The sequence below is a fragment of the Homalodisca vitripennis genome, chromosome 6 (genome assembly GCF_021130785.1).
Source record: "Homalodisca vitripennis isolate AUS2020 chromosome 6, UT_GWSS_2.1, whole genome shotgun sequence".
Taxonomy (NCBI): Eukaryota; Metazoa; Arthropoda; class Insecta; order Hemiptera; family Cicadellidae; genus Homalodisca; species Homalodisca vitripennis.
In genome coordinates, this window is record NC_060212.1 from 74,340,224 (window position 1) to 74,366,818 (window position 26,595).

Genomic DNA, 26,595 nt, shown 5'->3' on the forward strand with positions numbered 1-26,595 from the left:
AGAGATGTTTTATTCATGTCATTGTATTTCCATTGAACTCCATACACCTGTAAAATGGCATGTCACAAGATAGGTGTTACAGTTAGAAAATTTAAAGTTACCCCCTTTGAAAACGAGTGTTAATTTGAACAGCAGTGGTATTAGAAATATATTGGATAGTGAATCAGAATATAATGTTAGTTTTGTATATATGGATGAAGTCTTATCTGACTTGGATGAACCACTGCCTAATGAATTAATTGTGCCTGATCCTACTGATGGAAAAAGTATAGATAAAAATACATTGTACATTTTTGTAAACTTAAATTTAAATGTACTTTCTATATGACTATAGATAATTTTTTGGATGAACGCTTAGATCTAAAAGGTTATAGGCCTTTATTTCAAAGATTTAACTTTCATAAAAAATTTAAAATTCGTTGCTATATAAAAAGTCTTACAGAACATAAACTTCTATAAATATATTTTTGCTCTGCACATACATCTTTTAGAAAAAAAATGAGTTAATCCATTAGAATCCAAACTGTCATAATTATATACAAAATAGTACAATCCGAGATTTTTGCAAATTTGGAGTTGTTATAGACTTTTTATTCAAAAGTATCACCACTCACTCTCACTCTCTCTCTCTCTCCCCCCTCCCTCTCTCCCTCTCTCTCTCCCCCCTCCTCCCTCCCCTCTTCTCTATTCAACAAATCTCTCTCTAGCACTCTCCCTGACATCTTTAAAATATTGGACCCGTCCACAAAAGTGGTTCAGCCAAGAATATTAGAAATTATATGCCAATAACCATCTTGCCAGTCTAGGGTAAGGTATTTGAGAGGGTAGTACTGACTAAAATAATTTTCAAGATCAAGAATACGTTTCATGTGAACCAACACGGTTCCTTAGCCAACAAGTCCACTATTACAAATCTTATATTATTCCAAACCTACATAACTGAAACCTTTCTCTGAAGAAATCAAGTAGATTCAAACAAATTGGACTTTTTAAAGGCTTTCAAACGAGATTGCCATGCCATTTTGATTCATAAATTTACGACTTTTGGCTTCAGAAGACTCTCAACTCGATTCAGAGTTATCTGTGCGGACGTAAGTTCAAATCAGATACAATATCGAATTATCCCACACTTTTCTTGTTTCAGAGTTATCTGTGCGGGCGTAAGTTCAAGTCAGATACAATATCGAATTATCCCACACTTTTCTTGTTTCATCTGGCGCCACATAAGGCTTACACTTCGGGCCTATCTTGTTCAACAAACACACACACACACACACACACACACACACATATATATATATATAATATATATATATTAATAATATGATTATTAATATATCAATTTGGTCATCCTTTGATGTAATGAAAACATGTCTCTTAACCTTAATAAATGTACTTGCATTACTTTCCACCGCACCCGGGTCCAGTTTGATTCAAGTATTGTATTATGGATTTACTGACAGTAACACCAATGGAAACCAACCAAGGATCTTGAGGTGACATTTACCACCAGTCTTAAGTTGGAAGAAACGTGTTATAAACACGTGTAGCTTTACTACGCTTAAAACTCTTGGCTTAAAACACATATGCCCTCCAAAGTATTGTCTATAATATTTGTATTTGATAGTGCTTTTAAAGGACCATCAAACTCCCAAAGTTCTTGAGAAAGTGATGGCTGGTCTTTTCTCTGGATGTTGTTATTTATTCACGGTCATTTATATGTATTGATATACTTATTTATTAATTGTTTTTGTTAGCATTTCTCTGTATTACTGCCACTGTTTATATTTATTTGTTTATTTTACTCTTGTTACTATTGCTTTTTACATGTTTATTTACTTATGTTAACTTATTTCTTAATTTGCTGTTATGGTTTTGATCCATTGCGAATAATGAAAATTCAAATCAGTTCAGCTAATGTTATTACGTCTCGTGAAGTGGTAAAATTCCTAATCAGTGCATTTTTACAGCAGTGAAGAACAATTATATACTCATCAGGAAAACAATGAAGATGTAGGGGATACTGATACCCTCTTGTGTTCTGGAAGTCTTAGAAAATTCTCCTCCTGTGATGTTAACAAGAAAGATGATGAAGATGTAGGGGATACTGATACCCTCTTGTGTTCTGATAGTCTTGGAAAATGTTCCTCCTGTGAAGTTAACAAGCTTGTTAGTAAACTACAGAATGACGTCAAACAGCTTGAAAATTCCCTAAGAAAACTGGCTCAATCGAGTAGTTTGGAAATTGAACTAATGAAATCAGAATTAAAAGAACAGAAATTGGAATTGTGGAAATGGCGTCAGATAACATTAGACGTAATTGCAGAGAATCGTATCCTTCATAAACAAATTAGATCAGAATCACAACTAGTTGGAAAAAATGATTCCAATTTATTCTGTTTGATTCTTTAAATGAAGTTGTGATCCCCACCCCAAGTGTAAGTGATCTACTGTAGACAAGCTTTCATTTTGTCTTTGATAAAATATTGTATCACTTTTTTTTCTTTCAAATCTGTGTGCGAGTGGCTTTGGTTTACACTGTGTTAAGGAAACGATTAAAATCTTTCATAATAGAATAACTATGTTTTATTAATAATATTGTATTATCCTATGAGGAGGTAAGCTTGATGGTTTCATTTACAATGACTACTATTAAGTAAATACAATTTTGTATGCTCTGCCATTAAAGTTAATTATGTTTTATGTTTGTTTCAGGTAAAAGACTGAACTGAATCAAAAAGTCTTGTTATTTCAAAACAATATCAGTATTTTAACCTATTATTCTACTTGTTTTAATTTTAATTAATTGGAATTAATTTATAGGTTTTGTAGGCTATGTTGAATGCTTCATTAATAATATAACTTATTACACCTGCATTTGTCAACAGTGCTGTAAATGCATGTATTATTAACAAATTTGACACTTATTGACAATAATTATTGATAATTGTGCAATGTATTAATAGTGCATGTATAAAACTTTTCAAGATATAATTCTTTTAACTTTTGTTTATTAATAATTGTTTTTAATTTGTTTTCAGAGAATAATTATTTGTTATTTAATTTTGATGGTACATAGTAATTAAACTAATTAATTACAGTATTTACTATTTTCATCCATAAATTGTAAAAGAAATACTGACTTAAATTTTCTATCATGCATATAATTCTTGTATACTTTTAATCACAGCTAATTAAACTGAAAAGGATATCTTTGTTAAGGCTCTTCATACATAGTGATATTTGTGACAACAAATGTGAAAATAATTATGCTCGTCTTTAAATGTTTATGATTACAATGTAATTGCCAAACATTAAGTTCCTCAACTCACACATGAGAAGAAAAATATGCTTGTTTTTAAATAACTTGTAAAATAACTGTCTTATTGGAAGTTAATTATATTTGTGCATACATCAAATTGTGCTACTTACAAATGCGCATTATGCTTGTTCGTTTGTATATCTTTAAATAATTTTTTTGTTGGAAGTTTATCAAACAAACTGTTAAACAAATGTTTCAACTTACAAGTTGTGAAAAATGTTTTAAATATTTAAAAAATATTACTGTCCTACTGGAAGTTTACTGTAAAAACTAAAATGTTTTAAATGTCATAGTGTACCCAAGTATACACAAGTGGTTATTGTGACACTTTACTTTCATTGTGATTGGCCATTATTTAAACTCACTGCTGATAAAGAGTCCTTACCAAGAGAACAACTTTGCCACATTAAGGTTCAATAGTCTCTATACAGAATCAGAATCAATTTATTGTCACCCCACTTACAATACATTGACAGTCTTAAATGTCTAAGGATCTCACACATAGGCTACATAATGTACACCTAAATTAGAATTACATACTTAACACTCTAGTGAAAAGTAAAAGACAATAGTTTTGTTACTAAATCCAGAAAACAATTTCCCCGGATGTTAAAGTCTAAGTGAGAGTGCTGAGTCTAAGTTGGTGTACTATTTTAAATGTATGGGACTTTTAGGACCCAAAGGTTGAATATCTTTCTTTGTATGTTGAAATATCTGTGTTTTCTCAATACGGTCAGTTAGGTGATGATGTCTGGCTTCGGTTCCTTCTCCAGTGTTTGACTTATCTTCTCTGTGTTGACAATTGTTCTGACGTTTCTTACTTAATATTCAATGGTAAATACATCTCTGAAGCATCTATTGAAATATTCAATTCAAAACAGCTTTATTCTCCTGGCATATACACATATATACAAGAATAGTGTCAAGATTTAATTCATATACTTACCAAATTAGAAAAAAAAAAAAAACAAGAATAATATAACAGAAAATACGAGATTTATCAACATGAAATAGAAAAGGTTTAAAATACAATTATTACAGTTGTTAAAAAGGTTACAATTAAAACAGATAACATTAACATTAAAACGGTTAAAGTAAAAAAAAATAAAACAGCTTTCGGCATAAACTATTAATTATAGAGTACTCCACCTCCAGAATCACCACAGGAATTCATTAAAGGAATATATAGCCTTGTTGATGAGAAACTTTTTAAATTTTATTTTAAATTTATTGAATGTAGCCTCTGACTTAATTTCAATAGGAAGATTCTTGTAAAATTTTGATCCAATATACTTTGGTCTCTTTTTAAAAATTTGTAAAGTATGGGGGCTACATTGTTACGATTTCTTGTGAAATGGTTGTGATTATCTCCTACCAATTCCAGTTCCTGAAGTTTGCTTTAAGTGACAAAATAGTTTCAAAAATATACATCCCATAGAAGTCATATTTTTTTCTTCTTTAAAGTATTCCATAACAGATGTTCTAGTATGAAGATTAAAAATTATTCTAATTGCTTTTTTTCTGCATTTATAGAATAGAATTTAGATTTTTTGTAGAAGTAGCACCGTAAAGTGAGATTCCAAAAGATATTATTGAGTAAATATATGAAAAATAAATAACCTTTAATGTTTCTTTTTCGCACAGGTTTCTCAGTGTAATTAATGCATATAAACCTGATGAAATTTTGGAAAGTAATTTTTACAATACACAAGGTAGTATCTGGCATTATCATCTTCTGCATCACTTAGTTCAATTTGGGTGAAGGAACACTTTTGATAGCATTAATTCTTTCCTTTCTGATCACAAGGAGCATTTTCCAGGGTCTTCAATCATATGGTGTTCTCTCAACTGTTTTTGACTTGCCTGCTGTTCATTGGCATAATGGTATAACATGTACAGACATATTCAATACTTCAAAACAGTAATAGACACAGCAGGAAGAATAAAGGAGCCTCTCACTGCTGTTTTCCTGGTGGTTTTTATTACCTATTTCTTTTAATTGGATCTTGACCATTTACTTCTTGGCTCAGAGACAGCTCTTTAACTTCGCTTTGAGCCTCCATCAGTCTTATCTTCAGTTCTTTCTTTTTATACTCTAGTCTTACTACTGGTTTTCTATAAAGATTCAAAAAATCTTAATACAATTAATCCTTGTGGGATTAACAGTGATTTTTAATATAGCCTATGCATACAATATTTTTGACATGTCATATGATTATGCCTTGTGAGTTACTCTTCAAATCAGATCGCCTTTATTGGAATAGTTCACTCAGGTAAATTATCATTCTCTTTGTGGCTCAATGAGTTACCTTCATGTTTGGAGGGTTTCCATGTAGAAATGTTCTTGTCAAATCTACTTGCAGGATGTTCACAACCCTCCAGTTGTAAGGGGTAACAACTGAAATGAGCCGTCCATATTGGGATCCTGTTCGTAGGTAAACTTATCATCTCCAGTAGTTATCAGGGGTCTCCACTGAAATGAGCCAATTACGTTGAAGTCTTTCCATCAGTAAATCTTTTCATCTCCAGAGTTGAAAGGGATCTCCACTGAGGTGAGCTACGATAGAGTCCTGTTCTCAATAAATTCAATATCTCAATTGAGATGAATCATTGGGGAATTGTTCTTCAATAAGTTGTCATCTCTAGTTATGATATGTCACAATAGAGATGAGCCATGCATGTTGGTGTCGTATTTATGAGTAAATGTATCTTCATTAGTTGTGACGGGTCTCCGCTGATGTGAGCCAGCTAGTTGGGTTCCTGTTTGTCCTTAAATTTGTCAACTCCAGTCATGGGGGGTCTCCATTGAGGTGAGTCAGTTGTGAGAAGTTTTCACAGAGGTGAGCCATCTAGGGTTGAGGTCTTTTTATCAGTAATTTTATCATCTTCAGTTGGAAATTTTGTCTTTGACTTTCAAAATGTGTATTGTTTTAGTAACTGATACAGGGTTATATGAAGTATTATATGTTAATAATTAAGTGTAATTAGATAATATATGACCTGTTTTTTTAGTTAGTTGTCTTTGTATTTCAAAGAATTACACTAAATAGTATTATGATTAAGAATATTGCTGAAAATGTTAACTATAAAATAATATTGTAGTAAATGACACCAAAGGGATCATTATCTTAATCATTTGTTCCAAAATACAATTGTATAGATAAAAATACAAAAAGGGAGCTAACATTTCAACAACATTTACAGAACTGTGTTATCAAAAATGGGATGTAGAATCTGAAAATGCTTAGTTAGCCTACAGATGTGTGAATAAAATTGTTAACATTTTATAATGTAAATTGAAGTTATTATTTAAAAAGTATGCATGCTGATATAACAGAAAAAATATAACATTTGTGTTGGTGTATTTTAACTTTTGGTTTGACTCCAGTAGTGTTGTAAAAACAATCTACTCGTGTGCACCCATTCAGCACATTACAAAAACATTTTAAACCTAAATTATCCTCATTTATTTATTTTTAATGTAAGAGTACACTGCAAGGGTTTATTTATCCAAAGTTTCACGCAAAAGTTTTTTTCTTATATATAATGGTGGAGAGTTATCCTCCACATTTTTAACCTCAAGTGACTCCCAAAAACGTTGAATACCACTAATGATTGGTAATATTAAAAAGACCTCTTACTGAAAAATGAGCAATCATCTTTTTTTTATCTCAATCAAATAACCATGTAACTTAACCCCTGTAATTTAATTTCTGATTCTCATTACATTTTTGTGTAAGTATTTGTGAATTATTGCTGAAGTATATCATTATTGCCCTCATACCCCCTCAAACTTAACTAACAGATTTGTCCTTAACTGGCGTGATTTAATCTACCCTCGACTGACTGTGCTTCTGCACTAACTGTAACATACAGTACAATAGTCAATCCTCACGTTAAAATCATGTATGAAGTGTTCATATCAAATAACCAGCATGTTACATAATAATAATAATGGAAGAACATTTAGTTAAATAACAACAGATTTTGTTCTCCTGACTTTTTTGTATTACAACATGTTAACGATTGTTTAATGCACAGTGTTATATGTAATTTCCATTTATTACTTATCATCTTGACGTAACATCATGTGAAGTTCCTCGATAAGTGCTACTTAATTACAATAAGGCTGATTAATATGTACAAATAAAATATGCTTAAGTTGTATTAAACAATAATACAATGTTGTACAATTCAATTATAGACTCTGCAGAAATGTTGTACTATAGATACATTTTCAAGTACTTTTTCAATCGTGTTAACCAACAGCCATGCTGTAATTTTAAACTATTGCATTTTAATGTATTGTTATGCCAAATAAAATGAAGAAGGAAATAAAGGCCATTTGTACCTTCTCAATGATTAGTTTTTATAATTTATTTCACCTTTTGCTGGATATTGTTACCATATCTAACATCAACTGCTTTTCTGCGCAGTAGGTAATTTATATTTGTTTTATAACATTTAATTTATAACGATTTGTGTTTATTAACGATCCCTACAAAAGTTTAAAAGTGTAAGTTTTAGAATGTCATGAAAGGTTTTGGTAAATTATATTGTTGCTTTAGCTTATACACTATGATGCAGTTAGTGTAACAACAGAATTGTATCATTCATTTCATTTATTTATCTCATTTACATATATACAAATATAGTGCCAATAGAATACACGAGAAGGAACCCACATGGGCTAAAGCCTGTGTGTGAGAACCGAGTCCATCTTCACTCGAGTTTGCAATTACAATATTACTAATATACAATGTAAATTTTAGAACAAAATTAAAATTGTATTGAAAGATAACCAAAAATATAACTAATAGTAACATGCTCTATTTGGATGCATATTAATTAAATTCAAGCATTGTAAAAAGTAATCAATTAACCTCTTACGATAATGAAATTACATGACAAAGATGCAACAAATCTATTATATGAAGTTATATGGCTATAAGATGTAAGACAACATAAGGGATGAGCTTAAAGAGTACGCAATAAACATTGTTTTATGAGCTATAAAAAAAGGAAAAGGAAAAGAGAGAGAACAAAAAATTGTTGTCGATTTCTGAAACCTACACTATATCTAATGCATTCCTTCACAAAGCGAAGAACACACACATGCACGCATTCGCACGCATACATATCCATCCACACACAAAAGTACGCACGGGCACGCACACATCTGCACTACATACAGACACAAAACTTCATGCACTAATTAAGAATGCTCGCACTTATCCCTCACCACGGTAAATACAAAGTAAATAAATTTAAAATATCGCAATATTATATCCAAATTTTGCAAAACAAACGGCACAAACAGATCACCCAGAGTAGATAGAAGTGAGTATAGTGTTTGCCCCACTCCTCACCAATGCAATTAACCAGCTTCTTTTGTACACTTCCACTTTAATGTTCCAATGGTAAATTTTGGTAGTTGTGTGTAGAACATAGAAAGAATTTGTTTTATTTATAGACTTAGTATAACATGGTGTGGCGATACCAATATTTAACTTATGTCTTGTGTTTTATGCATGCTCCACTGTATGTGTTGTATGTGTTAGCATACACATATCTAGCATGAACTAAAGAGGGAGGTTACCACTACAAATTTTCCATACCTCCCAGTCAAGAGTGGGGGAATATGTAAAATGCTAACAATATTAATAATTGGAAGTTCGACAGCCGGCCGAGACCATTATTATTGTTCTTATTTTAAGCTGTACAAAAATGGTTGTAAAATAGCAAAAATTTATCGTTTTTGAGACCACCCAAAAACACAAATATAACGACACTAAAGAGAACAGCAGAGGCTCATGAAAATGAATATATCTTAATAACTACAAGACACATCCTCCACCTTTTACATAGAATTTCCACATTCTAAAATGACCTTCCAGGATACATATATTTACTCGAAAATATGTGCGTATAGTTGTATTACTTAAATAATATGTATTTTAAATTAAAATTATTTTTAATTTCAAACCATGCCTTCTATAATTAAAATAAAGGATATAAATCTATATGTATTTTTATAGAGGATAACCTTTATTTACTGTGAATACAACTACACAAATTTTGAGACATGAAATTAGTAAGTGCGTTTTTTACTGAAATAAGTGGTCGATGTAGACAATAGAACAAATATAGACAAAAAATATAAATTTTGAGTTAAATATTATGTAAATCATGATATTTTATTATTTTGGTTGTCTAAATTTGGATTTTCATACACAAAGTGTGACAGAAACACGTTATAGCGATCGGTAAATAAACATTGTAATAATTAATGTACGTACACGAATAAAAATTGACAAAAAATAAAACTTTTATGTTTTTTGGATATTTTATCTTGTATCTTCCTACTACAACACAGGCTCTAATACCAAATTAGATATTATTTTTGGTGTAGTTACAGATAATCTGTTACAGGCATAAACCTGAGATCTGGCAAGGGAGGCACGGTATAGACAACATTTTTGTTAATCCTTCACCTAACAAACTATCCTTTTATTTAGAAGCTAGTACGATGAATCTGAAAAAATAAACTGATAATTTTTAGTAAGAGAAAAACATTGCAACTAAAGAGATTTTGAAAAACAAATCATTAATTTTTATGGACTATTCCAACAAAACATTCTCTTTAATTCACTAAAAAATATCAGTTTATAATAAGCCAAGGTTGTTTAATCAAAAAACTAGAAATTAACAAACACCTCATGAACCTTTTATTTTTCAGATCAATGGCTCACCAGAATTAAAGAAGTTTGAATATTAAACTTATTGCTCTAGTAAAATGTGATCATGCCAAGAGCTTGTTTGTTGCCGATGGTAGCTTGAAATACTAACTTTATCGACAACTCTGTTACATTAAAATCTAAATTCCTTTTATTCCAATAAACAGACCAGTCTTACCACTGTTCATTTTATATCTTTAAATTTTCCCATTATTAAGATCTTAAATTAAATTGTACTTCCACAAAATCCATATATTTGAAACTCTGAATGCATTCAACTTTCTTAAAAAAAATCATTACATCTGATTTTGTCTTCCTTACTGGTCAAACAATATGTTTCTGAGCTATTTCCATACTTGACTGTTTTGTTTGAATCGTCAAACACTCAAAGTGTTTTCCAACTGATTTTAAGATTAGTAACGCTATTCTAATCCTAAATATTTGAAATGTTTAACCTTGATAGATTGAAACCAATATCAATCACTCCAATTTTTTTTAATATTTGAGAAAATGGTACAATTTTGCATATTGTAAAATGTATGGTGCATTACTGTATTACATTACGTTACTTAAGTTCATTACCATATTCTACTACTTTTTAAAACCAATAATATAATATGTTCATCTCATTCTGTATTCCATCATAATATCTCCACAATTACTTTATTTGTTTTAAAAGTAGTGAGTACCGTTGAGTCAAATGAGCATTGTTTTACTGAATCGATATAATTCAGGCTTTGACTACGAGACTCTCAGGGTGGCTTAGGTGGAATATTTGAGTGTAGCCTAAGATATGTTTATGACACTTTTCTTCAAAATTTTAATATAATTTTTGTTCCACGTGGATTTGCTGATTGTCTGGGGTCTCGGGTCACAAAAGAGTTTTGGAGAGTCTTTTTCCAACCGATGGCATCGTAACATTCCCGTCTTTATTAATTTATAATTGCTTTGATTTGTTTTAAATAACATTAATTTGTTTCAAATTCAAGATCATTGCTCTATGTAGGCAACTGAAACTAAAATTAGTTTAAAAATATAGAATTACATGTTTTAAAAAATCAATTCTTTACTTTGGCCCTTAATTATTTAACTCCTCAAAACTAGGACACTATCCGGTAGAAAAGGCATTTTACTGTTTGCATGAAGTTCTTCAGTTAATTTTAATGTGAACTTAACATACTTTCTAATAGTATGTTTTTTATTTATTTATTTATATTTTATTTCTGGAATTGATGTAAACAAAATATATTCTAATGTGTAAAAAAAAACATTAATAAAAAATGAACTTCAAGTCAGATTTTATTTAGATGACCATGATATTTCTTTACTTTGGTTGAGGACTTAGTTTTTTGAAAATTTGATTAAAATGAGTTATTAAATAAATTAAATGGGTGATTCCATAACTTTGGATATATCTGTTGTTCACAACCAAAGGGTTTTGAAAGTGTATTATTTTATTTTAATGGTTAGGTCAACTATAAAACATATTTTGATTAAGCATCTTATTTTATATATACAAAATATGTCACAATTTTTGTTGAAACATACCAGAGAATTGTAACAGTAACAGTGGGTAAAATTTAATCACTTTTAATAAATATAATATTTCTAAATAGTAAAATCAGCAAACTAGAGGTTTTGTACTTTTTTGTTGCTACTATCACTATCGGTATTCATTAATAACACATGTCACTAATACAGCCTAGTGCTAACAACGAAAGCGATGAGAACTTTGTTAAGACTACTACAAATTAGCCGTCCAAAGACATGACCGATAGGCATTCATGGCCATAACTTGCTGTCTCTTGCTCGAAACACGGGAAGTGTGGAAGCAACAGTGACTGTTTTATTTTTGTCAACCCTATTAGTCGTAGACGAATTCGTCATTCCAGAAAATTACAAGCACGAGTATTGTGTTTTTTGGAGCATTGTGCTATGTTTTGTTATTCTCGTTGTTATGGAATAAATAGTATTATTATTAAATGTTGTTATTTATGTTAAGAATAGTCCATATAATTATCTGTTATATAACACATACCCTACGAGTGGTAAAGTGGCGACTGAGGAGTGGTTGGTAAGGAATGTGGATGGGGATATTTAGCTTTAACAAAAACAGAACACCAATCTACTTATAAACACATTTCCTACATGCTTCATGATATAAAGAGGAGTCAGCAGGCTTCTTTGGAGTTTTCCAGAAACATTACATTAAAGAAGCTGGAGGCACACATCTCTGTCAGGAGAAAAGGCAACTGGAATGGACAGCATCTTTCCAGAATCTTTGAAGGACACTGGTCCAAAAGTAAGAATTGGCTTTTGACAGTCTATAATGAAACCTTAGCAAGCAACATACAACCTACATCGTTTAAATTATCAAACATAATCACAATCTTGAAACCAGGTTAAGAGCCAGAGCAACCTGGAAGCTACTGCCCAATAACTTAAGTTTGTGTTATAAGCTACTTGAGAAGCTGATGTACACTAGATTCTCTCCCATTCTCAATCCCAGGATCCCTGTTGAGCAAGCTAGGTTCAGACCAGCTAATGTAAGTATCTTGTTTATTGTTTACAGTAGGCTAAAAAATTTATTTTCAGCAATTTTGGTAACAATTTTATTAAAATTTGCAAGGGTAAAGTTAAACGCAGTTTTATAGTTTGTTTATTCTATAAAAATTAAATGAAATCAGTTTTATACTTCAATCTAAAAATGTTAATAGAAAATTATTACTTTTTCCATAAGAACACAATGTATTCTTTATAATAAAATAGGACAAAATATTACTATATATAGAAACAAACAATTCTAAGGACAAATCATGCTTCTGCCACACTTGGGTTAACCTTTTATATGGTATAGTTAACTGTACTAATTATTTTACTGCCATAAATTATGTTTTTTAAATGGAATTTTTTAAATGCTTTTAATTTTTTGAATTAAGTCATACACATAGATTAATTTAAAACTACTATTACACGCAATAATTTGTACAATTTCGACTGAAAAGAATTATGAAATGTTTCGGAGTTACAAAAGTTCAATAGTTGGTTATTAAGTATAAGCATATGCAACAACTCGAGAAATACTTATACAAAAAAATCTGGACTCTATATAGACTAAGAATTCTCCAATTGAGCAAAAATACCCTTCATCATGATAGTCCTTAAGTTGTTTTTGAAAGAGTGACATATCTATAATATTCTTGTGGTGATCAGATTCAGGCAGACACCTTATGCTTGATTGGATTTTAGTCAAAATTGGAATGGTCATTCTATTTGATAACTGTTAGCGCAAGGTAGCTTTTCAGAGCACCTTAGAGCAAAGGGATTAGAGCTGAAGGGCCAATCCATTTTTTACACAACTACTATTATAATCACCTTGAAGTTGGGTGGATTTTAACTAAAATTGGAATAGACCTTGTATGTGGCAAATCCTAGAATAATTTAGAATTAATTGTTTTTCAGGGCCGTTTGGGGTATGAGGGCGAGGCTCTAAGATCAAAACAATGGCTGGGAGGTCTCTCAAACCAGGAACTCCCAAAGGAAACACATTATCACAGAGGCTGAGATCCCTTTCAAACCAGGAACTCCTAAAGGAAAAACATTGTCACAGATCACAGAGGCTGAGATCTCTTTCAAACCAGGAACTCCCAAAGGAAAAACATTGTCACAGATCACAGAGGCTGGGATCTCTCTCAAACTAGGAGTTTTCAAAGTACCAAAACTTTCATAGATTACAGAGGCTGATATCTCTCTCAAACCAAGAACTCTCAAAGGATCAAAACTGTCACAGATCACATAGGCTGAGAGCTCTCTCAAAGTAGGAATCAAGAATATTTTATTGCCTTCCCACACAAACGATGCATTGACAAAGTCATAGAGTTTAAAATATGTCCTTAAAACATATACAATATACAAATAAAAACACATACACAAACCTTAACATAGCCTACATGGTACAGTTATATCCTTAATGCTGAGCATACATGCATGAACTACATGAAAATCCTATTACTTATATTGTAAAGATACATTTCTTCGATAGAATAGAATGTATTTTGCTTCAACTATTTAGACACAGCTATTTTAAAATTATTACATGAAATTTCCCTAATTTCTAATGGTAACTTGTTAAAGAGCTTTATGCCTATATACAGATAACTATTATGGGTTTTAGCTAGCCTAGCATGTTTTTGGTTGATTGAGTCTTGGTTTCTTGTATAATGAGTATGTATTGAGCTTCTTAAGTCAAATTGTTCTAAATTTTCTTTTACATATATCAAACTCTGCAATACAAAAATACAAGGGAGCGTAAGTATATCATATTCTATAAAGTAAGGTTTACACGAGTCACTATTGCTAAGATGAAAAGTTTTTCGCACAGCCTTCTTTTGGCACAGAAAAACCTCTCTAGCTCCGCTGGAGCTACCCCAGAGAAGGGTACCATATGTAAGGTGGGAATGAAAGAGGGCAAAATAAGCCTGTAAAACCAAACTAGGACTAGTACAGGATGTTAGTTTTTTTAACAAAAAGATCACTCTCGATAACCGAGTACATAAGGCATCAGTATGTGTTCTCCAGGTGAGCTTAGAATCAAGATAAAGACCTAGTAACTTCACAGACTTATTCTCAGAGTTGGCACCTAGACTAAATATAACATGCTCTGATTTATCCTCGTTAACATATAGGCCATTAGCAGAAAACCAGAGATGTGATCTCTCTCTCATATAATTGATCATTACTAGATTAAGTTGAGAAAGTATATTGGATCACATCAAGGTAGTGTCGTCTGCATAAAGGACACACTTGTTGGGAAGAAATTTTGGGAGGTCGTTAATGAAAACAGTGAACAAAAAGGGGCCCAGGACAGAGCCCTGGGGTACCCCCCTTGTCACCCTCTTGAGATCAGACCTCTGGTCACTTATTCTGACATACTGGTACCTGTCAGATAAATAAGAAGTAAAGAGAGACAACTCAACACCTTCCAGCCCATAGTGAAGGTAACATCCGAGAGATGAGGCTGTACAGTTCTACAAGTGTAATCAGTTGGGTGAAGATTGGAGATGAAGTTATCCAGGCAGGTCTCAAGACGAGTTGGTTGTAGATTCACACAGAAGCAGTCATAAGATTTGAGGGTATTAATAAAATTTACAGTTTGTAGACTATTACTCCTTGGATCAATATTCAAGTCACCTGCAATAACAGTCTTGTACTTGCGGAATTTAAGGTCAAGAAATAAAGTCAAGAAGTTGACACAGTCTATCAGTAAAAGCTTCTACAGATGAATCAGGTGTACGATACAGTGTCACAATCAACAAACCAACAGCACTGGACATAATCATAGCAGCCTCAAAAACCTTGCACTCACAGAAAGTGTCAATATTTACTACTTCAAATGGGTGCAGAAAGGAGTTCTTAACAAAAATTGCAGCTCCCCCGTAGGGAGACGGTCTACGGTAACTAGTAATTAGGGAGTATCCTTCAGGTACATATAACCCTAATTCGTCCTGAGTGCACCAATGTTCGCTGACACATCACATCATACAAAGTATTGCAATTAAAAATCTCTAGTAGGTTCAGTTTATTTTTTATTGACTGAAGATTAATATGTACAAGTGTGAGTTCACTCGACAATGTAGTTTGAGCACTGGGAGTTAGCCTATGCCCACTGTCATTAATCAAGTGTGTAGGCCCATGACTTATGTATTGTGTCCATTTTCCTGGCCGGTTTCCAAAAAAGGAGCCTCATGGGCATTTGAGGGATTATTGTGTGTATTTGAACCGACTCACATAAGTTCCTTCTGGCCAGAAATTTTCAGCATACACCATATTCCACAGAGACAGTGGAATACCAACTTTAAAGGAACTATATCCAGGATACCTATTCCTTAGTTTGGTTACTTCACAATCATTATTGCCCTTCACACCCTCATTTACATATTGTTTAATGTCTACACTTTCCACATTTTCTGCAAATCTAGAAACAAAAATATGTCTTTGTTTTTTCAACAACCCTCAATTTATCATTTGTTACAGATGCACAGCCCAATATAAACTTGGTCTTCTTGATAATGGCACTTCTCTGACTTTGAGTTGAATAATTATTGCGTTTCTTGTGTTTCACTTCAATAAATTCATTGTTTACATCTTCACTACCCAAGTCCTCTTGTTCCCCGTCCGAGGATTCAAGTCCGAGAGCAGACGGAACACCAGCTGCAGGACTGCAATGCGAAATAGACTGCATACGTGGTTTGTCATGTAACCTTGCTTTCATAGCATTTTTCCTATGACTGACAGGCACAGGTGCCTTCTCAATCCTGTCCTTCATAGACGATATTTTTTTGCTACCGTCCAATGTATTGGGTGGCAGCACTGAGTTTGTATTGCCTTGATCAGAAAAATCAGAAATGACCGCTGAAGTCAAAACACGGTCGTAAATTTCTAACCTCACTAACCCCGACACTGTTTTCTTGTCGAACAACTTTAGTCGACAAAATTGAGTTTGTGTTTGGCAGAGTAGATTTTAAAACACTAGCGTAAGAAACATTATTGCCGTTATTACTAGTAAATATGTCCCCAATGGCCTCCGTATGATTATTCACAATCAAGGTTAGGTTTGAATTCTCTTTTTGCACAACGCTCAACTGGCTTCTAAGCTCAGTTTGATTTTGAGTCAGTTCAGAAATTTGATCCGTCAAAATTTTTATAAATTCAAAACATTTACAAACACAGTCATTTTCGGTTTTATCAGCAGTGTTATCAGCAGGTTGCGTACTTACGCTACGGTCACGTTGATCTGTCTGCTGTACACAGTTGTCACACATAAAGTTTGATTTTTCTCCTTTGGAATATGAATAATCACTTAGATTTCCCAGCACACTCAAAGTGAAACCATTCCTTACAGATTCCCTCGCACAAAATGCCACCAGAACTATTTGTGACCTTTCTCGGGCAAGCTCCACAGTTTGGATTCTTGTTAGTAGGCGCCATTTTGTCAACAATTAATCTTCTACTTCGAAGTAAGTGTGTGTCGTGTACACGGTTGAACTAACAGTCATACTAAAAGCTCTTAACATATTTTGCTCTAGAGAGACTGGCGATCTAAGCCCACTCCCTGATCAGCTCAATCGCAATCAAAGACAATATTTTCAAAAAGTGTTTCTTGTTCATGACATCTAAAGCACAATACATAATCTGGCGACATAGGTAATTATAGTTGCCTTTGTCTGGGTTCCAAATCATAATGGGATACTCGGAAATGAGATAGCTGACAAAACAATGAAAGAAGTACTATATCTACCTGTCTGCACTGAAAATATTGTATCATGCAACATAAAAATTGATTTTTATCAATTGCTTCCTTTATTGTTGCTAAAGAATTTTTCATTTATGTTTGTTATTTATCCACATAAAAACACCTCATCTGGAACAGATAAAATCAAGAACTTTATTGTCATTAAACAATAGACAAAGACAAAAACCGGGTTATAAGGGTACATGAATATAAGTTAAATATTTTTAAAGTAAAAAATGACTGTGAACTCTAAAATTTAAAATGTAATGGATTCTCGTGAAATCAGTTTAATTTAACTACATACACATACACACATATATTATTAAGAATACATGTAAAACAATATAATTAAAATCTTAATGTAGACCTACTAATATCAGAGACCAAACATTCAGTGACAGAATAAAATGCATTTACTTTCAACCAATTTGAAAGAATGAGTTTTAAATCTCTTGAGGTTTACAGGTCAGGCCACTTTTGGTAGCTTATTAAAAAGTGTTATTTTCATAAACAGATGGCTTTTTTGGACTTTTCTAGCTCATATAGCTTCTTCTGATATATGTGTGAATTTCATTTCTAATTTGTAAGTTATTTAAGTTTTCCTTAACACTAACTAAGGTAAATTATATGTACATAGTCATTATTTTAAATTCTTTAAAATGTGGAACACATGATTTTCCTATACAATCCAGACATAGGATATAAGTAAGATTAAAACATAGAACTAACACAGTTTCAAGCTAATTATGTAATGGATTAATGATGAAGTCTGTAGATGGCATGTGCCGTCTAACTTCACAGACATTAACCTTTCCATTTTTTTTTTTCTTAAAGGAGAAGCTGATCCCTTTTTAAAACTTATTCAGCCCGTCTTTATGGGGTTTTGAGTGGATCTTATCAAACAGAATGAAAGAAAGAGTTGATACATTACAAGGTCAATATTATTATCGTGCCTATTATCAGACTTTGAATGAAAGTTTGGGATTGTGTAGCTTGTTGAAAATATAGAACTTACGAAGAATAAGTTTTATACAGGGTGACCATTAAGTCTTAGGACGACTTTATAACTTTTAAACGTCAAGAGATATCATAACCAAATTTGGTATACCGTTACTGGAAATTGTAAGCTACTTTTCTGTGTACATGGTGGTCAGATTTCACCTTTGGGGGACGGCCCGTCGGGGGTTATAACAAAATCTTTAATGACAGCCTATGTTGAGCTGTACATCATTTTAAATTTCTACTTGAACTGAAAACAATGCCGCAAACCGGCCTTCAAAAGGTTGATCCAGTCGGAAGAAATCGCTGTTCAAAGTTTAAAAAATGTTTAACACCATTATTACATAAGAAATAACTAATACTGTAGCTGTTAGAAGTTAAGGGGAATACTTAGTGAACTCATTTAAAAGTAGATGTTCAAAAGTTTCCTTTCGGCCGTCTGACAATGTGCTACGTGTAATCAGAAAAACCTGCTGCATTAAGAAGTACAATGAAAAGTGAAAGCAGCGCCTCTAGGTCAGGGTTTCCCATCCACTGGACTTCCCCATAATGGCTGTTATCTGTCTATCAGTTCACTTATCAGTTCCACTCTTGGTACAGTCCTTTTTGCAGCCACATCCTGTTACTGTAAGTTATAAGTTTCAAGAGATGTCGCTTAGTGAGCGTGAAAGAATTACACTCTTAATGATGCGCGGCTGGGGTGATAATGTAAGACCGTTTGCAGAAGTAACACATTTATTCAATGCTACTTTTTCTGATAGAGCTCCTATTTCTAAATCCACCGCACAGTACACAGTTGCTCGCTTTTTAGATACTGGTAGTGTTAAGTATCAGGCCAGATCTGGACGACCAAGTACTATGACAGACGAAGACGGCTCATTAGACATTCTTCAGTCTTTGATTGAAAATCCAAACGAATAAGTTAGATCAGCAGCACAATCTCATGGAATAGGTCGCGAATCAGTTCGCAAATTATTAAAGAAGTCTGGTTTCAAAGCATACCGTGTTACCCTGTTGCAGGAACTAAGCGAAGATGATTTTGATCGCCGAATGGAATTCAGTGAAATTATGATGAATAAAATTGACCAAAACGAAATACTTTTAGACGGTATTGTATTCTCAGATGAGTCGACTTTTATGTTGAATGGCCATGTAAACAGGCATAACTGCCGGTATTGGGATAATGTTAACCCATACTGGATGAGTGAGTGTCACACACAACATCCCCAAAAATTAAACGTATGGGCAGTTATCGTACATAATTCAATTATATGACCATTTTTCAACGATGGAAATTTAAATGCCAACAAGTATCCATGATACGCTCCAAAATGAGATTGTTCCTGCTTTACAAGTTACTCTGGGCACTGACTTTCAAACATGTTTTTTCCCAACAAGACGGAGCACCGCCACACTATGGTGTTCAGGTAAGGCAATACTTAGATGCAGTATTCCCACACCGGTGGATTGGAAGACGTGGTGCGATTGAGTGGCCGGCTCGTTCTCCTGACCTAACTCCGCTTGACTACTTCCTATGGGGCTACATCAAGGACAAAGTGTATCGAACTCAGCCTACAGATCTGAACGATCTTAGACATAGGATATTACATGAAGCTCAAGCTATTCCACGAGAATACATACAAAATGCAGTAGCCGGCTTTTATAACCGGTTAGCACATTGCCAGATGGTGAAAATTTTGAACACCTACTTTGAAAGACTCAGTAAGTATTCCCCTTAACTTCTAACAGCTACAGTATTAGTCATTTCTTATGTAATAATGGTGTTAAACATTTTTTAATCTTTGAACAGCGATTTCTTCCGACTGGATCAACCTTTTGAAGTCCGGTTTGCGGCATTGTTTTCAGTTCAAAGTAGACTTGTAAAATGATGTTCTACCATATGTTTGAATGGTAGGAAAGCTAAATTAATATCTTCAGATATCTGACTTTTGCGATACATTTTACTGTCAACTGCAACAAAGGAAATTATTATGATCAAATTAGGTATCATTGGGAACAATCATGTTATTTATCGGTCGTCACACATAACTTTGATCAATCCATTATGTTCACAGCAACCTTGGTTTGCAGTTCCCAAGGAAGATACCGCATGGAGGATGTCATTCCATTTACAAGAAAGATATATCCTTAAGGACTTGAAATATTTGAAATACACATTGAGACTGTTGAAGGTTTGTAGTGCTATAATTAACCAATTCAATTTCGTGTAAAATTAGTACTGTTGAAAGTTCTTCGTATTGTATTGTATATTATATCGTATAGTATATTTTGTACACTGTTACAGAAACTTATTTTCACTGAACCTACTAAAACCCTTCTAAAATCCATTAGTAAAAGTGAATGTTTTAAATTCTTATCATTGTGTGAGATATGCACCTACATCATGCAAACCATTAAGTTGAATTATCTGATATAACTGATTTTATCAGTAAACAGATAACAAAGTTGCTATACTTGATATCATCATTCTTACCTTGAACTCTTTTGCAGGCTATTGAAAACGTGTTGTCTAACTCTAATGTTTATACTGATTAGTTCAGTTACTAATCTCAACCTAAAATGCCTTTCTCAGCGGTGCAGTGCACTAGAGCAATTGCTTTGCATTAGCCTGCATAAGAGTTCAAGAGTTCGTTAATTAATGATGATGATAACAAGTATAGTAACTTTGATATCTGTCAACTGATAAATTCAGTTATATCAGATTTCAACTTAAATGGTTTGTATGATGTAAGTGCATATCTCATACAATGATAAGAATTAAATACATTCACTTTTACTAATGAATTGTAAAAGGATTTTAGTAGATACAGTGAAAATAAGTTTGTCCCACAGTGTATTTTGTGTTTGTAAATGTAATATAATTAATGATAAATAGTTTTCCTAACTTATTTTGAAAGCCCTACACCGATTAAGGCACAGAGGCTCACAAGATACATAATTTTCAATCAATTATAGATATTTTCCCATTTGAAAGAAAGTAGATAGGTAAACAGTATAATATTCATTAGGAAATAATATTCTTCCAGTGTATATCATTTTATTTTGTGATCCGGTTTGTTTACCATAAATTTTTCTGTAAACCTTTATGGAGGATACGGAATATACAGTAACATTTATACCATATACTAAAAACTAGGTTTAAATTTCTCAGTTAAAACAAGAACTAAAAATGTCTTAAACCTTTAATTGTCAGACAATTTTCTTACTACAAGTTCCTATAATGTCAGGCCTTTCTCACCTTCAAACTGCCAGGCATTTCTTGTCTTTAAACTGCCAGGCGTTTCTTGTCTTGAAACTGCCAGGCGTTTCTTGTCTTGAAACTGCCAGGCGTTTCTTGTCTTGAAACTGCCAGGCGTTTCTTGTCTTGAAACTGCTAGGCGTTTCTCGTCTTGAAACTGCCAGGCGTTTCTCGTCTTGAAACTGCCAGGCGTTTCTCGTCTTGAAACTGCCAGGCCTTTCTCGTCTTGAAACCGCCAGGCGTTTCTTGTCTTGAAACTGCCAGGCGTTTCTTGTCTTGAAACTGCCAGGCGTTTCTTGTCTTGAAACTGCCAGGCGTTTCTTGTCTTGAAACTGCCAGGCGTTTCTTGTCTTGAAACTGCCAGGCGTTTCTTGTCTTGAAACTACCAGGCCTTTTTCGTCCTCAAACTGCCAGGTGTTTCTCATCTTCAAATTGCCAGGCCTTTCTCATCTTCAAACTGCAAAGCCTTTCTTGTCTTCAAATTGCCAGGCCAGTTTTACATAAAAAACATTTATGATCATAGACATAATTTCTTTTTTTTGATTCTGAAGAAAATTTGTGTTAGACATTGTATTAAAATATACTACATTATAACTTAAAAAGTAAGAAAAATACTTCTCCTTTGGGAATTTGTTGAGTATGACTTGGTGTATAATATTTGAAGGTCTAATTAAATATTGCTTCCAAGTTTGTTAAGTGATACACAATATATTTCTGAACCACTAAATAAATATGGAATCTGTATTTGTAGGTAAAATTGGTACAGACTAACTAATATATATTTAAAACCTTTATTAAATATTATCATATATGTGAAAGTTTGCACATTTTAAATTCTTGAGATAATTTATATTTGTTCTTCTTCTTGTTCTCTTATCTTTACTCTTCTCATCAGTCTCTTATCTTTGCTCTTTTCATAATTATCTGATCATAAGTTAAGGAATCTATCAGTGAATGATTAAACCTTCTTATCACAATGATTACTGATACAAAAATGTATTAAACTTTTCCTTTTAATTGCTTATACAAAGATTTTAAATTATCTGTGAAATAAGTGTATAACATAGTTTGCATTTGCAGAAAGTACGAGATGAATTGCAGATAACGAAAGTGGCCAGTTACTACATAAAAACTTTGTTTCTGTGGGAAGTGGAATATAACAGAGACTATCGGGCTGTATGGTCAGCTACTGGACGAGGTCGTCTTTTTATGCATGTATGTCGTTCTTTTTACATTTGAAAAATTTAAAGTAGTTACCCTTTCTTTTTTACCTTTAGCAAAGTCTGAGAAACCACAAAAGTTACTCAATTTTCATACTCAAGCAAAGATGTATTGCATTATTGTCTATGTAAGTCTGTAAATAAAAAGAAAGCATAATACAAGCTTTGTTGTTCAACTCTGGAATAATTCAATAACATTATGTAAGGACTGCATTCTACCTCTGTTTGATAAGCGTGAAGAAAAAAGTGTTTAAATTAAATAACCACTATAATGGAATATATTACTTTATAATTAAAATTGGATGATGATAGTGATTATAACATGTACTGGTTGAATAAAATCTAGATCCACACGATTATTTTTGTTTTCAACAACCCTTGAATACTTAGAGTTTATTCGAAAACTAACTGGAATGGTATCATATCCCGTTATATCATCACATATCTCACATATAACTCACAAATTATCATTCATGTAACACTCACTTATCCACCATAAAATTAGACGGGTAAAACAACCAACCTACTTTCTTTTTGTGGCTTTTGTTCTCCAAAATCAAACATCAGCTGAAAGGACACCAACATCAAGGTGTAGCAGAGATAAAAAGCATATACGCCAATCCACATATTTTTCTAATACACTGTGTATTACTTAATATACCCATCTTACAAAATCATTGTCTTGAGAGGTTTCTTTGGAGGATGTGCAAATGTGTCTGCACAACACCTCAGCATTTTTAATTAGCTGCAGACATTTCCCATTACCTTGTTCACATATTCCATGTACTTACCTTGTGTTCCAATTTCCATTTTCCAATGTCTGTGGACGTTTTCATCAGTATCCTCGTAGTAACACTTAAAAACTAATTTAACTTGATAAAAAGACAGCTGAACTTCAGGTCAAGTTGATCACAAGTGCTGGTGTATGTGTTTCCAAACAGCCGATGAAAATTGAAATGTTTATAATCCAACAAATGTAGTATGTCTGTTTTTAGACACTCAATTTTTATGAGCCACAATAACATTATTTTACCAAATACTGAAGCTTACTAGCCAGATTTATTGTAATAATGATTAATTTAGCACCAACGTTCAAACAGTCGCCAGTACATACTTCAAAAGTATTTCATAAATTTGCCTTTTATGGAGTCTGCACACAGGTATTATAGCCTATGCAGGCTCATTTCCCAAGGACAATGCTTTTCTTTATAGTGCTCTCTTTGTTTCAATTTAGTTTCTTTTATTTTAATGGCTTAATTAATGTATGGTTAAATTGTTTAAAATGTAATGGTTTTCAAAATTATAACATTAATTTTTTAAGATTGTAATATTGTATGTTTATTTTTTAAATATAAGTGAATTCTTCTTTCTTTTCTTCTTCTTCTTAACACATTTTAAAGTTTATATGATTTATTACTTGTATTTACAGTATGTTGATACATGTAGTTTTGTATTTATTGGGATTCTCCATGTATGTGTTTGCTTCCAATGTATGCTGTGATATCCTTATGCAGCAAACTTTCTCAGGATATTAATGCTGTATTTGGTTCTGTTTAGATGCTTGTACGCTTTAGAGAAGCTCTACGAGAAAGGAGAATTCCGTTTTTTTGGGAAAGAGAAATGAATTTGATTGGTCACCTGAAAGAAGCTTATATCCAAAATAGTTGTGACAGACTTAACAATTTTATCAAGCAAATAGACAAACATGTTGATGATAAAAATGCGTATGAACTAGAAGTCTATATTTGTAAGTATACATTGTGTATTCAAACACTTATTATAAGTAACTTAAAAAATAGCAATTTTATTTTTTTCATTTCATTTCATTTATTTATCTCATTTACATATATACAAATATAGTGCCAATAGAATACACGAGAAGGTACTCACATGGGCTAAAGCCTGTGTGTGAGAAGAACCGAGTCCATCTTCATTCGAGTTTGTAATCACAATAGTACTAATATACAATGTAAATTTTAGAACAAAATAAAAATTGTATAATATAAAGATAACTAAAAATAACTAATAGTAACATGTTCTGTTTGGATGCATATTAACTAAATTCAAGCAATGTAAAAAGTAATCATACTTTTCAATTATAATCTAAGTGTGGCAATGATGATTAATCACTTATGATAATGAAACTACATGACAAAGATGCAACAAATCTATTATATGAAGTTATATGGCTATAAGATGTAAGACAACATAAGGGATGAGCTTAAAGAGTACGCAATAAACATTGTTTTATGAGCTATAAAAAAAGGAAAAGGAAAAGAGAGAGAACAAAAAATTGTTGTCGATTTCTGAAACCTACACTATATCTAATGCATTCCTTCACAAAGCGAAGAACACACACATGCACGCATTCGCACGCATACATATCCATCCACACACAAAAGTACGCACGGGCACGCACACATCTGCACTACATACAGACACAAAACTTCATGCACTAATTAAGAATGCTCGCACTTATCCCTCACCACGGTAAATACAAAGTAAATAAATTTAAAATATCGCAATATTATATCCAAATTTTGCAAAACAAACGGCACAAACAGATCACCCAGAGTAGATAGAAGTGAGTATAGTGTTTGCCCCACTCCTCACCAATGCAATTAACCAGCTTCTTTTGTACACTTCCACTTTAATGTTCCAATGGTAAATTTTTGGTAGTTGTGTGTAGAACATAGAAATAATTTGTTTTTATTTATAGACTTAGTATAACATGGTGTGGCGATACCAATATTTAACTTATGTCTTGTATTTTATGCATGCTCCACTGTATGTGTTGTATGTGTTAGCATACACATATCTAGCATGAACTAAAGAGGGAGGTTACCACTACAAATTTTCCATACCTCCCAGTCAAGAGTGGGGGAATATGTAAAATGCTAACAATATTAATAATTGGAAGTTCGACAGCCGGCCGAGACCATTATTATTGTTCTTATTTTAAGCTGTACAAAAATGGTTGTAAAATAGCAAAAATTTATCGTTTTTGAGACCACCCAAAAAACACAAATATAACGACACTAAAGAGAACAGCAGAGGCTCATGAAAATGAATATATCTTAATAACTACAAGACACATCCTCCACCTTTTACATAGAATTTCCACATTCTAAAATGACCTTCCAGGATACATATATTTACTCGAAAATATGTGCGTATAGTTGTATTACTTAAATAATATGTATTTTAAATTAAAATTATTTTTAATTTCAAACCATGCCTTCTATAATTAAAATAAAGGATATAAATCTATATGTATTTTTATAGAGGATAACCTTTATTTACTGTGAATACAACTACACAAATTTTGAGACATGAAATTAGTAAGTGCGTTTTTTACTGAAATAAGTGGTCGATGTAGACAATAGAACAAATATAGACAAAAAAAATATAAATTTTGAGTTAAATATTATGTAAATCATGATATTTTATTATTTTGGTTGTCTAAATTTGGATTTTCATACACAAAGTGTGACAGAAAACACGTTATAGCGATCGGTAAATAAACATTGTAATAATTAATGTACGTACACGAATAAAAATTGACAAAAAATAAAACTTTTATGTTTTTTGGATATTTTATCTTGTATCTTCCTACTACAACACAGGCTCTAAATACCAAATTAGATATTATTTTTGGTGTAGTTACAGATAATCTGTTACAGGCATAAACCTGAGATCTGGCAAGGGAGGCACGGTATAGACAACATTTTTGTTAATCCTTCACCTAACAAACTATCCTTTTATTT

The 26,595-nt window shown here is 32.4% G+C and overlaps 1 protein-coding gene and 1 long non-coding RNA gene across 9 annotated transcripts in view; both read left to right on the forward strand.

The window, feature by feature from the left end:
* LOC124364466 (cyclic GMP-AMP synthase-like) overlaps positions 1-7,681 on the forward strand; it is a 139,724-nt gene extending 132,043 nt beyond the window's left edge. For 6 of the 8 annotated variants that reach the window (XM_046819977.1, XM_046819976.1, XM_046819979.1 and 3 more), the window contains exon 11: positions 2,716-7,681. The gene's annotated coding sequence lies outside the window, so the exon portion shown is untranslated. The other 2 variants (XM_046819980.1, XM_046819981.1) reach the window with 2 other exon arrangements.
* A 12,580-nt stretch (positions 7,682-20,261) lies between these two features.
* LOC124364468 lies at positions 20,262-24,602 on the forward strand. The gene is made up of 3 exons (XR_006922619.1): positions 20,262-20,541; positions 22,689-22,823; positions 24,386-24,602. It is a non-coding gene; the product is annotated as an uncharacterized LOC124364468 (long non-coding RNA).
* Positions 24,603-26,595: the final 1,993 nt, after the last annotated feature.